The sequence below is a fragment of the Capsella rubella genome, unplaced genomic scaffold (genome assembly GCF_000375325.1).
Source record: "Capsella rubella cultivar Monte Gargano unplaced genomic scaffold, Caprub1_0 scaffold_2, whole genome shotgun sequence".
NCBI lineage: Eukaryota > Viridiplantae > Streptophyta > Magnoliopsida > Brassicales > Brassicaceae > Capsella > Capsella rubella.
In genome coordinates this window covers 3,490,253-3,506,092 of record NW_006238922.1, presented here as the reverse complement: position 1 = coordinate 3,506,092, position 15,840 = coordinate 3,490,253, and the positions used below count along the sequence as shown (strand labels likewise).

The window sequence follows — 15,840 nt, the reverse complement described above, 5'->3', positions numbered from 1 at the left end:
GAACCAAAATAACCGAGTTTCTTTACCGAAATAACTGTGTCCGAACCCAACCAAACCGAAGTCATATTCGGTTAGTTTTGGGACAGTTTTCATTTGCCAAAGTAACCGAAAACCCGAGAAACCGAAACCGAAATTCCCGAAAAAACCGAAGTCGCAGGCCTATAAAATTATTGATGTTATTATGCAAAGGAATACATTTTGATTAGTTCAATTCATCTTGGACAGATTTAATTATCAATATGTACATGACAACAACATCCGCTATATTTAGTACATACACCAAAATCATACTTATATATCTTACAAAAAACAGTGCAACTGACGTCCCCATGATCATGACACGGTTCGAATCCTCCGAAACATTGCACTGCGTCAAACAAGGTTCCATAGCCTGTTTATTAAAAAAAAATCATTAAGAAGACAAACACATTAATTATAAGGATCAAATCAATCCCATTATATATAAAAGAATACACTAGTACCTGGTGCTATCGCACGACCGTGAACAAAAGATATGATGAAACAAAACTAACATTATTTATATCATTTATATAGCACTAACATATGCAAAACTGTCATTTTATGGTAAAAAGTTAAAGGAACATGTAATTTGAAGTTATTTCCTTATAGATATGTAGTCAAAAAATTCATATTACAATGAATTTCTTACCTAATGAATTTAGTCAATGGCCAAAACTTATTCAAAAGAGATTATAAAAAGAAAAAATAGCACTATAACCTACTTTTCCAATACTTTATCACACAAAAACTCACTTTTTGCTATAGGTATACTTTCAGCTTACTAAATGTCTATTCAGTCCTCAAACATCCTTCACCACATTTTCACACTTCTTTACCTTTCCTTTCGTCTCTCATGTTATTATCATTTTAGGTAGGTTGTTATAATTAAACATTATATATTTACTTACATGTAATAAATTATGACTATTTTTTCTTTACATTTTAAGATGCATATTGATATATATTAGATGAAATATTATATTATATACTATCCATTTATAGCTGAACAATTTTTCATTGATATGTGGATAATCAATTACAATATTATTAGTAGATACTTACTTATGTTTAGTCTTTCATATGAACTCGAAACTACAACAAGAGAACATAAACCCACCCAAATCCTATACCTTAAAACCTAAATCTTATACCCTAGACTATATGGTTTAGGGTTTAGGTTTTTATTTTATTTTATTTAAGTTTCAAGTCCATAGGAAGTTATTGAATCAATATGAGTAATGGACTTCGAGTTGTAAGAAACTAGAATACATAGTGGAGGAATACAATATTATTTCAGTATTAACAATGGTGAAAAATATTATATCCACAAAATTTTGTCTCTTTAGTTCAATTTTTCGTGGATATCGTGTAATAGATAAGATTCTTTTGAACATTTATAAAACTTCTTAATTTTGAATAAATTTTAATTTGATAGTTAATTATGAATTATATACCACCTACAAATTCTTTGATGAAATAGTTTTTATATGCTTTTTATACAACAATAATTGAGTATCCACTTATTAATGAACATATTCCAATGTTTTTTCTTTTCACGTTGACCATATATATCCATGTGGTTACTATAACGTGGATATTCTAGGATGTTCATTAAAATTTTTATAGGCTAGGATATAATGCATGATTTATGGTTTTGGTTTTACAGTTAAATTTCATTGAACAAGGTTTAAGGTTTTAGATTCATGTTTTATGTTTAGAGTTTAGTGTTTAAGGTTAGAGTTTGAGTTTTTCGTTTAGGGTATAAGATTTAGGGTTTAAGATATAGGATTTAGGATTTAGACTCTAAGATTTAAGATGTAGAGTTTATGGTTTATGACTTATTTATCAAAACACAAATTCTTTGATTAAATAGGTTTTGATATCTTTTTATATGATTAAACCTAGTAAATAGCTAGAAACTATAGTGCAACTGACAGTCCATGCATCAATGAAAAAATGTACAACTAGAAATGGATAGTGTATAAAATAAAAATTTATCAAAAAAATAACAATATGCGTCTTAAAATGTAAAGAAAATATAATCATAATATGTTATATAAAAATAAATAGATAAATTTTGATATTAAATACACAAAATGTCACCCTAAAATGAGAACAACAAAAAAAAGAGTAAAAGGAGGAGAAAGAGAGGACATAAGAAGGGAGAAATCGATTTAAGCAAAATTATTTTATCCATTTGATTTTTTTCTCCACAACATCTCAGCCGAGGGGTATTATCGTCATAAAAAATGACACCACACCCTAAAACAAGAGAAAAAGTATACCTTCCCTTAAGAGTATGTTTTGTTGTCAAAACTTTTACACAAAGTAGGTTATAGTGTTAATATCTCTTATAAAAATACTTAAAACAACTGCAAAAGAAAAACGCTTAATTAAAATTTCCATAAATAAAACTTATGACGTTAACAAAAGTTTTTTTAATATCAAATAAATTAGATCCTTTTTAGGGAAAATTACGGGAAAAATCTTTTTAAAAACTTAAATTATTAATCTAGGCCATATCTTCTACAATTAAAAATATACACCAACAAAATACAAAACTACTCTAATCTTTATCTAACTAATATTGAAAATACATAATTAAATCCACGTTCACCTAAATAACTAACATTAGATTTTTTTTTGTTTTTTAATTATTATGATAAAACTTGAAATCATGATATACTTATCTATATACATAACGGTGTGTTTTGTATATACTTCATACATCAACTAATTGACATATATACATTTATTTATAAACGAGTGAGGAAGCGAGTCAAGACTAAGCCTCCTCCTTCTGACTCGCTGCTGAAACCGCTGACTCTGAAACGTTACCGACTCCGGATCTCGTTGAGGTACCGTCTCGAAACTATGTATATTTTGTGTATTTTAGATACATATATACATAACAACCGACGACAGCTCCATATATATATATATATGTACGTACCTCATCGAACACAATAGAGTTGTTTGGTGAAGTTAACGTGTACGGTGATTATACAGTATGTTTGGTGTTAAGTTACTTTACTAATCAGATTTAGAATTTCTCCGGTTACTTTACGAATCATTATGAACACATTGTAATAATTTTAGTAAACTATTATGAAAAAGTTATTTTGCAGAGTTGTCTCCTAAGTTTATTAATAAAGTTATTGTTATAAGTTTGTTTCGTAGATTTAATTTCATAGAGTTGTTTAGTAAACTTTTCAGATTGTAAAGTTATTTTGTAGAATTCTCACGCCTATTTTTTTGCTGGAAAAAAATCTGGTAAATTTAGTTTTAATAAAGTTATTCCATTAACTTTGTAGAAAAAGTTTTAAGATGAAGTTATTTTATAAAGTATATTAATAAAGTTATTCCATTAACTTTGTAGAAAAAGTTTATCGTTAAAGTTTGTTTAATTAATTTATATTTGTTTCTTAAATCTTTTTGTTACAGAAAAATGGTACATTCAATTGCAGTTTTGGGTGACTGGGTGCTGAAGAACGTGTGGCACTTTACAGTTGATCATATCAAAGGCAGCAAATTAATCGTTATAGAGGAGAAAATGTCGTATGCTGGATTACTTCAGATAGTTGAAGAAGAATATCAGTTAGATAGTTCCCTGCATAATATTCATCTTAGTTATGCACTACCTCAGATATTGCTAGGAAATATCCCAAAGGAAACTCCTCCAGTGTTTATGACAAGCGATCGACAAGTACGGAGTTTTATTGAAATTTGCAAGTCCAACACCGTCCAACTGTGCGTTTCAGTGAAAGATAAAGGCCAAGAGAATCGTCAAGTTCCGCTCGTTAATGAGTTATTTCGTACGAGTGGTGAGAATTGTAAAGTTCAGAGAGCTGATGAATTATTTGCTACCAGTGGTGCTAGTGGAGAGCACGTAGACGTTTTTAATGATGAAAAAGATGATGCAGATGAAAACAACTTTCTATCTTCTAACAATTCAGACATTAAAGTTGGTGAATACTTCAAGAGCAAGTATGAGTTACAACAAAGGTTATGGATGCTTTCAGTGAAATATAAGTTCGGTTGGAGAGTACCAAAATCAGATACTACAAAATTTGTTGCTGTCTGCAAAAATAATGGGTGCTCTTGGAGAGTGCGAGCAACAACTAAGGATGACACAACAAGGTATTTTTGGATTACGAAATTCATTGATGTGCATACATGTTCTGCTGAAAATAGAGTGTTCACACTAGGATCAATTACGCCGAAAATTATAGGCCAACTTATATTGGATCTTTTTGGTGGTATTAGCCATGGACTGAAACCAAGGGATTTGGAGAAACCATTACTTAAAAATTATGGGTTAACGCTAACTTATCACCAACTTTGGGATTCTCTAGAGCAAGCTCGTGAATTGCTGAGAGGTTCTCATGAAAGTGGTTATGAGCAACTCCCTAAGTACATCTACAAGATAAAGAAAGCAAACCCGGGTACAATTGCTGACCTAGAGCTTGAAGGCAACCAAAGGTTTAAGTATCTCTTTTTTGCCTTAGGTCAGTGTTTAAGAGGATTTGAGTTTATGAGAAAGGTAATAGCAGTGGATGGAACTTTTCTAAAAGGAAAGTTTAGGGCTACTCTTATAGTTGCAACTGCTCAAGATGGAGATAATCATATATATCCTCTTGCATTTGGAATTGTTGATTCTGAGAATGATGCAGCTTGGCAATGGTTTTTTTCTCGTTTGAAATCTGTTGTCCCTGATAATCCTAACTTGGTGTTTATATCTGACAGACATGAATCTATTGAAAAAGCTATTGATAAGGTGTTCCCATCTGCAAATCGTGGAATATGTTTCTTCCACCTTGAGAAAAACATCAAAACCAATTTCGGAGAAAATCAATTGTTTCACTTGGTTAAGAAAGCTGGAAATACATACAGACGTGATGTTTTTACTAATGTCATGGATGAGATACGTCGACTTAATCCAAAGCTTTGCAAATACTTGGAAGACGCAGATATTCGATTATGGTCTACAGCTCATTTCCAAGGAAACAGGTATAACATCACCACATCCAACATTGCTGAATCAATTAATGGACTTTTAAAAGAGGCAAGAGAATATCCCATCGTAGCTTTTCTCGATCATGTACGGGCTACTCTTACGCGTTGGTTTTTCGAGCGTCGACTAAAAGCTGCAAAACTTGTTACAGAACTTGGACCATATGCTGACCGTGAAATTGGAAAAATACGTGAAGAAGCAAGCACACTTGCAATGCAGGCCATAAATCTAAATCAGTTTCATGTGACTGGTGGCTCAGAATATGCTGTAGTTGACATGCAAAAATTGAGTTGTTCATGTCGGGCGTTTGATATAATGAAAATTCCATGCATGCATGCCATTGCAGTTGCTACGAAGAAGCAAATTCCTGAGCACACGCTCTCAGATCCTTGCTACACAAAAAATTATCTATTTGCTGCATATTCTGAGTCTATATATCCTGTTCAGGGGATTCTCAATGATATTCAAATACCAACTGAAGTAGAAGAAATTCAATGCGTACCTCCTCAAGGTCGACGTCGTTCAGGTCGACCCAAGAAAAAGAGAATTCAATCTTCCTTAGAGATTGCAATGGAGAAGAAACGACCAAGGAAAGAGCACAAGTGTTCAAGATGCAAGCTTTCAGGACATAACAAAAAAACATGTCAAACGGCGTTGCCATGAAATCGTTTTTTTTTTTGTATTTTTGAATGATGGATTTTCAGAGAGTTTTTCATCTTTTAGATAACTTTTAGACATTTTTTTTTGGTTTTGTTTTGTCTTTGTTTAAGCAATTTTTATATTCTAAATAATCTTATTGCTTGCTTGCGTTCGAACTACAATACGACACTTTATATATTTTAGGAACATAATCAAGTGTGTGTAAGAGACCCATTATAAAATCCAAATAGATAGAGCTGTTATAACACACCGAATATAACCCATGAATGATAGAGCTGTTACCTGACTAGTTGCCCAGCAAAAAGAGACCACAATTCATATTGTTTCTTCGTTACTAGTTGGTTTGCAAGCAGAAAATGAACAAGGGTACCTGACCAAATGAATTTATTGTCCTTCGCTAGCCGATATAAATCCCCAAACGGAGATGCCTTAATGTCATCTAACACATCTCCAAAAAGCCTATCCCAATTTTCATCAAAGAGATTGAGACGAGAGTTGTAGTTGATATGATCCTCAAGTGTAGGCTCTGTTTCTGGTTCAAAGAGTTTAGTCGGTAGAATGAAAGAATCTTCATTAATAGCAGACATCTCCAATTTAAATTCTGCATTACACCAAAATAAAAAATATTAATGAAAGTAATCTACGTTTCAAAAATTGGACGAGTTGTTGAGGCGATGGATGTGTAACCGACGTTAGCGAGCTGTTTAATGAAGTACGGTATAATGCTTGTTATACACGGCCCTCTCGATCAACAAAATCAGCTCGTAAAATAAAAAATCGTAGCTTTGAAAACACGAACCGAGCAGAGAGTATGATAAGGAGCTGAAGATTAGAAAGCTAGATTCCTCTCTCAGAACTACGCCACAGAGAAGAAGAAGAAGTGCAGAAAAAGAGACTAACTGGAGTGGAGAAAAATAAGGAGAGAAATGCGAAAGAAATTTTAATTGATTTTTAACTGATTTTGCTGTTTTTACAGAGAAAAAAAGAAAAATAATAACTTTTTGTCCAAAAAAATTAGTTACGTATGTTTGTTTCCCTTTTCTTTATTAAAAACCTAGTTATCTAATTTTAAAAGATTTGGCTTATTTTGATGATTAAAGTTATTTTTGGCATGTTTTAATAAGTCTCCCATTAATTAATCCGTGAAAGAATTTTTTACGAGGAGTTGATAAATAAATTATAACAGTACTTATTTTAAAAATGTTTTCTTATTTGAAATTATGCTTTTTCATACTGTACAAGTTAGGTAAATCAAATGGTTTTACTTTTAAACAGGACTGGTCGGTTCGACTGCTTAATTTGCTATCCCGAATTGGATACATTTTTGGTTTAAGTTTATTGCAAATAACCTGTAATCTTATAACTGACAAAACCATAAATCCTGTCATTATGTCACGACGACCATATGAACGAATTAGACTGGCCATATTTTAGAAATCATAGAATTTTTTATTCTATTTCAAAATATGATACATACGATTAAAATTGGTTCTCGTAAACTCTCGATGTATTATTAGTATTCTTTTGGGTTTTACTTTTTTTTTTGTCATCTTTTAGGTTTTCCTTGAATTTAAAAAATCATACAATTTATTATTGTTGTTAGACTATATTTTTTGTTAAACGTGTAATGGTTATTTTTTTTATTTTTCTCTTTATAAAAATGCATAGTCTATATAAAAAATAAAAATTTAATCAATTGACCAACGTCAAATCCGGTTAGTCTAGTGACCTGATGACCCGAAAAGTAGTCCGGTTCACAATCCAGTTTTGTAGCTTTAAAACATTCCGTAATTAATTCCTATGTTTTGAAATGATGGTTAGATTTAATTTTGGAAAAGATATCTTCGAATATTAAAAATAATTGAGAATTTGTTAGAAATACCCCTTTTGAGATACCAATTTTTAAAAATACCCCATTTTCTTGGCATTTTTAATCTTACCCTTCTTAATTCTAATTTGCCTATTCTACCCTTCACTTGATCTGTCTTAATTTCTCAGATCTCCGATGACGACTAAATTGCGAAAAAGATAAGCGTGAGGGCGGCGGAGTTGCTGCCGACGGTGGAGTTGCTACCGACGGCGAAGTTGCTGCCGACGGCGGAGTTGCTACCGTTCAGTCTTCGTCGTCGATGTGTGATCCCATCATTGTCGTCATCTCTCTCTCTCTCTCTCTCTCTCTCTCTCTCTCTCTCTCTCTCTCTCTCTCTCTCTCTCTATCTCTCTCTCATCTCTCTCTCTCTATCTCGCTCTCTCTCTCTTGTTATCGTAGATTCTGTTCTTCTCTGTTCTAAAATATGGTTTCTTAGATCTGAAGAGACAAAATCGGGATATGAAATTAGCATTTTATGTTGTTCAAAATTGATGTCTGCATTTTTTTATGTAACTAATCATAGTATTGATGTCTGCATTTTTTTGTATTTTGGATGATTAGCTTATGGTTTTGAATCGGGAATTGTTCATATGATTGTGAAATAGATGGTGATGGTGATGATTAGAGTTAGGATTTTGTAAGCTAATTAAGGGGTTTTGATGGTGCTTAGTGTTCCAAGGAGATAGTGAAATCATTCCAGATCGATGTTAATTAATGGGTTTCGTTCATTTGATTTGGATGATAGGTTTCAGCCCAACATCAAGAGACGTAGTCATGGAAAAAATGACCAAGTTGGTTCTTATTATGGTGTTTGACCATGTTGCTTGTGGTGAAAATGAGTTCTAGAGTCAAATCCCAAATTATGTTCATGGCTAAAAGAATCACAGCAATATGGATTTTAATTGTATGTACGTTACTTTCAAAGTTAAAGTATGGGTTTGAGAGATGCTTTTGGTTTATGAGGAAATGATGAATCATAGTTGAAGGTTTAGATCCAACAAGAATGAACTCACTCAAAGAAAGCTTGACATTCCTTTTAATTTTTCTTGTTGATGCTGTCATTTTATATCTGGTATTGATGATTTGTAGAGGACCCTTTGATATTTATTCTAGTTACATGGACATGAACGGTAGGGACATGAACGTTATTCTTATTTTATTGATTGTCTTGAGGATTTACTTGATATTGAATTTTCCCTGCATCTTCTCTTCAAAGAGGTCTGCTTATGAGAGCTTGATTTTGATTTGCTTGAATTGGTATATTTTAGGAATGGAGCAACGTTGGGGATAAAGTATTTCTGCAGTTGTACCATATGATGAGAGTGGATAGAATTATGCAGGGGAATAAGAACACCCACAAGATCACGTTGTATAAAAAAAATTATGGCTTGTATTTAAACCTTATACAGTTCGTTACGTTCGTGTGTCTTTACTACGTAATCTCAACATGATCTAGGACAAGGCATGACTAAAAGACTTATGAAAAAAACTTTCGTTTTGGCGGTTGGTTAGGGCAACATTATTGCAAGGTTCTTAAAACCGAAAATGGGTATCTTAGCACAGTGTTTTGTATCTTATATAAGATACAAAACACTGTGCTAAGATACCCATTTTCGGTTTTAAGAACCTTGCAATAATGTTGGTCTTATGGATTTGATGATTTGATGAAGACTGTGTTGTCTTGGCTTATAAAGAACTGAAGGGGAGCATATTAGGTCGACAAAGGTTACTTTTAGTTGAAGATTGGGAAGAAAGTTCTTTAACCATTATGAAACCATGAGAGTGAAGAGCTTTTTATATAATAATTGATTGTATTAGCTTTTTATGAATTGCTTCGTAAAACTTTGTAAAACCTTTTAAATATGTTGTAAAAACTTTTTAAATACTTTATAGAAATCTTTTAAAAACCTTATAAAAGCCTTATAAAATCTTTACAAAAACCTTTAAAAAAGCCTTATAAAAACCTTATAAAAGCCTTATAAGAACCTTATAAAAGCTTTATAAAACCTTACAACAACATTGTAAAACTTTTTAAATAGTTTTTAAGACCTTAATATACATTTAAACACTTTATAAAACCTTTTAAATACTTTTTAAAACATTTATTAAAAACCTTATAAAAGCCTTATAAAAGCTTTATAAAAAACCTTATACAAACATTGTAAAACTATTTAAATACTTTGTAAAATATTTTTTAAAAACCTTATAAAAGCCTTATAAAAGCTTTATAAAACCTTATAAAAACATAGTTTTTAAGACCTTAATATACATTTAAACACCTTATAAAACCTTTTAAATACTTTGTAAAACATTTTTTAAAAAAGCCTTGTAATTTTTTTATATAGTTTTGAAAGCCTTAATATACATTTAAACACCTTATAAAAACTTTTAAACCCCTTGTAAAATGCTTTAAAAGGTTTTTATTGATCTAACAAGGATCCTCGAGTTGACTCGATATATAATCACCCCTCAACGTCCAAGAATATAGTTCTTAAACCATTTAAGAACCTTATAAAAACCTTATAAAATCTTTATAAAAGCCTTGTAAAAATTTATAAAAGCTTTGTAATAGTTTTAAAAACCTCAATATACATTTAAACACCTTATAAAATTGTTGATAAAAAAAGAATGGATTTTAAAAAGAAATAAATTGTTGACATGTTTTAAAAAAAATATTTAAAAGGTTGTATAGGAAATTTAAAAGGTTTGACAATTTTTTACAATGTTTTTAAAAATTTAAGGTGTTTATAAGAAATTTATATGGTTTTTAAATAGGCTTTTAAGGTGTTTAAATGTATGTTAAGGTTTTAAAAACTATTTGAAAAAATTTACAAGGTTTTTATAAGGTTTTATAAGACTTTTATAAAGATTTTATAAGGTTTTATAATGTTTTTAAGCTTTTATAAGACTTTTATAAAGATTTTATAAGGTTTTATAATGTTTTTAAGCTCTTAAAAGATTTTATAAGACTTTTATAAAGATTTTATAAGACATTTATAAGGTTGTTAAAAGGTTTTATAACGTGTTTAAATGTATATTAAAGTTTTCAAAACTATTTAAAAACTTTTACAAGGCAAACAAGGCTTTTATAAAGCTCTTATAAGGTTTTACGAGGCTTTTATAAAGATTTTATAAAGCTTTTAAAATGATTTTACAAGGTTTTTAAAAGGGTGTATGATGATTTAAAAACTTTACAAGGGTTTAAAAAGATTTTATAAGATTGTATAAAGATTTTAAAAGGTTTTAAAAAAATTAACAAAGTTTAAGGGTGTGTGCGTATTTATGTATATAACAAATATTCGAAGATTTTCATTGACAGAGAATGAAACTTTAAAGATATATTATGAATCCTTAATATTCTATAACTGATGTACTACTTGTATAATCAAAAATACAAATAAGAATTGCAGAAAAGTTAAACAATGTAACATGTCGTGTTTCATATACAATCTAAGCTCTCCTGCAATATAAAACCAGTCCGAGCCATGTTTCTTATTGTTTGATCCTTTCACACTAAATCCACATAAGCATGAGCTCCTAATTGTGTTGCAGGTTGTATGTCCCACCTTCAAAAAGAGCAACTTGAGCCAGATCATTAAACAACATTCCTCGCTTGGATTCAACATTATACAAAAACTGATGGATTTGTGTTCTCTGCAACATTCATAATTTTAAAAGAGAATGTATTATTACCTCAATGCAAGTCAAGATCTCTTGGGGGTGAAAGAGATTGTGAATATTGGGCATCTCTCCTCCATCCTCCTTTGTCTAAAGTCTCAGGTGCTCCAACAAAGACGCACCAATCACTATACATTTACATCATCTCTTCTTCTATGTACAAAGACAATCCAAAATGAGATTTCCTACCTAAGTAGCATAAAAGACAACACATATAAAACAAATGCACGTAAGAATGAAAAACACAAGTAGCTAAAAGCAAATAAATGTCACTCTTTACGATCTATAAACATCACAACTAATCAAATTATGAGACCAAACCTTCAGATCAATATCAATTAGTCGATTTAGGTATCACCTTAGACTTGGTTCAAAATCATGGCATTCCCGACACCCCATATGCTCAATTGACCAAACAAGATTTCCATCTATGAAAATCAATAGAATTAAATTAATGATGACGAGAGGGGATACAAAATGTCAAATAAGGTTGTGACAGAGAACTCCACTACCTCCGCTGCTATTTTGAGAAGCGAAAGCTAGTTCGAGATCGAATCGCAATGAAGTTGAGATATGTTTAGATCGACGGCGAGATCAGAACGACAACAACAGCGACGATGACGATGACGATGACGACATGATGATGAAGACGACGACGACACACCGACAAAGACGAGACGATGACGACACACTGACGAAGACGAGATCGAACAAGAGAGTTTGACGGCGAGAGGCAAGTGAAATTCCAAAGCAAAAGAAATTAGGTTAGTTTTTGAAGGGTAGAATTGTCTTTTTGACCAAAAATGGGGGTATTTTTAAAAATGGTCTTCCTTGTGGGGTATTTTTAAAAATGTTCTCCCTAAAAGGGGTATTTTTAAAATTGTCCCAAAATAATTTATATAATATTTACAGAATAATAATATATTAATAAAACTTATAATTTATATGGAGATTAAATATTTATAATATTTTAAACATTTCATATAGGTTAAATATTTATAATATTTTAACCCTTTCATTTGAAGCTTTCAAAATATCATTTGACTTTTATAATATTTTAAAATTTTAAATATTATAATATTTTAAAGGGGGGATTTCAAAAATACCCCTTTTCCAATACCACTTTTTAAAAATACCCCTCTATCTAATTTTATCAAAAAGTCACAATAAAATTTGAAATTTATCAAAAAAATATGTATAAACTTATATTTATAGACACAAATTACCTTTGCATGTGTGTAAATTTTTATATATATTTCATAAGTACCGTATAAATACCTTTTAAAAATCATATAAAAAGCTTATAAAAACTGTGTAAATCTTTTAAAAACCTTATAAAAACCATATAAATGCCGCTTAGAACCTTTTAAAACCTTCTAAATATTTGGATTTAGTCTCCTAGTAGTAATGATGATCTTGATTTACCTTATCAATCATATAAAAGTTTATAATTTTTCATATTTGAAAAGGGGTATTTTTGGAAATGAATAGAAAAGAGAGGTATTTTTAAAAAGGGGTACACCAAAAGGGGCATTTCTCAAAAATTTGCTCGAAAAAACTGGATTAAACTTTCAAATTTTGGACACTTGAGAAATTAGGCTTCTTGCTCTTTTGTAGGTTGAAGCATATTAGTCATATTTATAATAATTTTGTACCATTGTCTAAACTACATCTTGAATACATACACCATAGTCAAACTGATCATTTTTAAAATCTTCATTGCAAACGACCACATAAGCAAAGAAATCAACCAAACAATCATGAAATCAACCAAAAAAATGACCAAACTGCTCAGATGAGTCATGATTATGCACTCACATTTTGGTTGGAATGAACAGTGACGAAAACAACACAAACAGAAGAAGAACTTGGCTCTCCTAACACCAACAACCACGAATCCCTTCTTAATTAGGCTAGATCTTCCAAGAACAATCACCCAAACTCAACAGAAGATTCACTGAAAATTTCATGAATTTTAGGAACTTTTCTCTCTTCATGTTGAAGAAAAATAGCGGTTAAACATACCCTATTCCGTCGAGTTTCTCCTTTTAAGACGAGCCCTAAGGTTTATCTAAACCATCCCAATCAATTTTGCAATCAGAAAAAAAAAACGGTCAAACCAAAAACGTGTGGTGTCGGTGTCGATCAACACCCCAACCGAACCGATTTACGAGCGTTACATGCAATGATAGGATATAAGATTTCATACTGAATGTGGAGTATTTCCTTAAGATGATTAGGGCTATAGAATATGTATATATTTAAAATTTGAAACTATTCATGTTATTGTTCAAAGAAATACCATTACATTTTGATTAGTTCAATTCATCTTGGACAGATTTAGTTATCAATATGCACATGACAACAACATCCGCTATATTTAGTACATACGCCAAAATCATACTTGTATTTTTTACAAAAAGCAGTGCAACCGACGTCCCCATGATCATGACACGGTTCAAATCCTCCGAAACATTGCACTGCGTCAAACAAGGTTCCATAACCTGTTTATTAAAAGAAAAAAATCATTAAGAAGACATACACATTAACTATAAGGATCAAATCAATCCCATAATATATAAAAGAATACATGCACTAGTACCTGGTGCTATCGCACGACCGTGAACAAAAGATATGATGAAACAAATGGTGAAAAAAATTGTGATTGAAGTCTTCATTGCACTAGTCATTTTTATTATATTTCTTAAGATTGTTTTAATGAAATTTTATAGCTTAGATGAATGATTAGTGAGTATATATATAGCACTAACATATGCAAAAATGTCATTTTATGGTAAGAAAATAAAAGAACATGAGAGTTTATGTTATTTCCTTATATAATTTTAGTCAAAAGAAAATCATATTACAATAACTTTCATACCTAATTACTTTAGTCAATGACCAAAATATATTCAAGAGAGATTCTAAAAAATACTTGAAACAACTGCACCGTTTTTTTCTAACGCATATAACTTGTGAGGTTAACAAAACTTTTTAAAATATCAAATAAATTAGAAAATCTTGGTATGATGATTGACAGGGTATTTTTTAGTCAATATTTGGTATGATAATTGTTTTTTTTATTGTCAGTAGATTTATAAGAGGACTAGGTCCGGATCCGCGCTACAGCGCGGGGGAAAAGTGTCGGTTTTTGTTTTTTCCGAATTATGTAAATTTTTAATTGTTAAAATGGGTTATTGGTGTTAAATTTGGCAAGTATGAGAATATGTACTATCGTGGATGTGTACTTTTTTACGTATGCTAGGTTCAGATCCGCGCTACCGCACAAAAGAATATTTTCATGTTTCTTTTATTTTAACATGTTTTATCGTATGTGTTATTATTTCGTTTATTTTAGTATCAACAATTATTATTTTGAAATGTATATTTGGTTTCAATTCTTTGAGAAAAATGTGTTTTCGGAAATTAAATATAATATTTTAATAAACTAAATAAAAGAATTATTAAACAAATTATATACTCAAAATGTATGTGGTGACGAACCAATCACCAAAACCCGTGTATTTTAAAAGAATCATGAAAATGTATAATATTGAACGAAATTTTGTATATACATGTATCACATAAGAACATATGAGTTTGAAAGATTTGTATATACTTGTATCCTATAAAAATAAAATAAAAATATTAATATACATCATATTGAATAAGAGACCATAAACTAAAATAGTATACGATAAAAAAATAGAAAACGATAAATCATAAGAAAAAACTCAAAATAAATTGTAAAGTTGGAAAGAAAAAATTGAGGTCTTTATTCAACAAATGTATGACTATATATTGTGAGGAGAGGGTGTCGATGTTTTGGGTTTGTAAGTTAGTAAATTGAATTCTTATAGAAAACACCTTTTTAGCTTGTAAAACAATTTAAGTGATTTCCTTAAATTTAATATATAATATTTAAAATATTTTAAGGAAAATTCAGAATTTAAGGTAATTTATTTAAACTAATTTAAGGTATATTTTGTATTAGTAGTGATTCGATGATTAATAATATCAAAGATAAAATATTGTTATTTAAAAAAAATTTAGTTGATTATAATAATTATCCTAAAATTTTAATTATTTTTTTGTATCCAAAATATTTTTGTATTACTCATTGAAATATATCAATGATTGTCAAAATATTTTTTTTTTCAAAATTCAAATATAACCATTTCCAGATATATATGGATCTCTATAATTTTGGATTAATTATGCTACTGATGGTTTGAGTAACCCGTCATTCATTTGAGAAGTCACTCGTGGTAACATCCCCTCTAAAGCTTCAGATATGTGGGTCGGATTTGTACTTGAGAACAGTTTCCGAAAGTAGTCAACAGCAATATCACCTTTGGATCCTTCGGAGAACTGTTCAACACCCGAATCATCCTTGAGTGATAAAATTTTGTTTTGAGCTCTTCTTCTCTGTACACTCCCATGAAAGAATCGAGTATTTTGATCACCTTCACCTAGCCACTTCTCTTTGCTTAATTGTTTCCAATAAAGCTCCTCCTCCCGATAAGCTTCTGCTAATTCAAACCGTAAACTCCTCATAAGCTGAAGATTCGGACTTAATTTAGCTCCCTCCTCCTCT

The 15,840-nt window shown here is 30.5% G+C and overlaps 3 long non-coding RNA genes across 5 annotated transcripts; 1 reads left to right on the top strand and 2 right to left on the bottom strand.

The window, feature by feature from the left end:
* Positions 1-196: 196 nt before the first annotated feature.
* Positions 197-13,933, bottom strand: LOC17895034. Of its 2 annotated transcripts, none has more exons than XR_002835251.1 (2): positions 13,846-13,933; positions 197-391 (listed from the first exon to the last, which is right to left on the bottom strand). It is a non-coding gene; the product is annotated as an uncharacterized LOC17895034 (long non-coding RNA). The 2 variants fall into 2 exon arrangements; XR_002835250.1 differs by lacking the exon at positions 197-391 and adding an exon at positions 13,510-13,747.
* On the top strand, positions 7,702-9,068 carry LOC111832213. The gene is made up of 2 exons (XR_002835254.1): positions 7,702-7,842; positions 8,834-9,068. It is a non-coding gene; the product is annotated as an uncharacterized LOC111832213 (long non-coding RNA).
* On the bottom strand, positions 10,878-12,046 carry LOC111832212. Of its 2 annotated transcripts, none has more exons than XR_002835252.1 (4): positions 11,756-12,046; positions 11,565-11,671; positions 11,259-11,432; positions 10,878-11,146 (listed from the first exon to the last, which is right to left on the bottom strand). It is a non-coding gene; the product is annotated as an uncharacterized LOC111832212 (long non-coding RNA). The 2 variants fall into 2 exon arrangements; XR_002835253.1 differs by having other exon boundaries at positions 10,878-11,131.
* Positions 13,934-15,840: the final 1,907 nt, after the last annotated feature.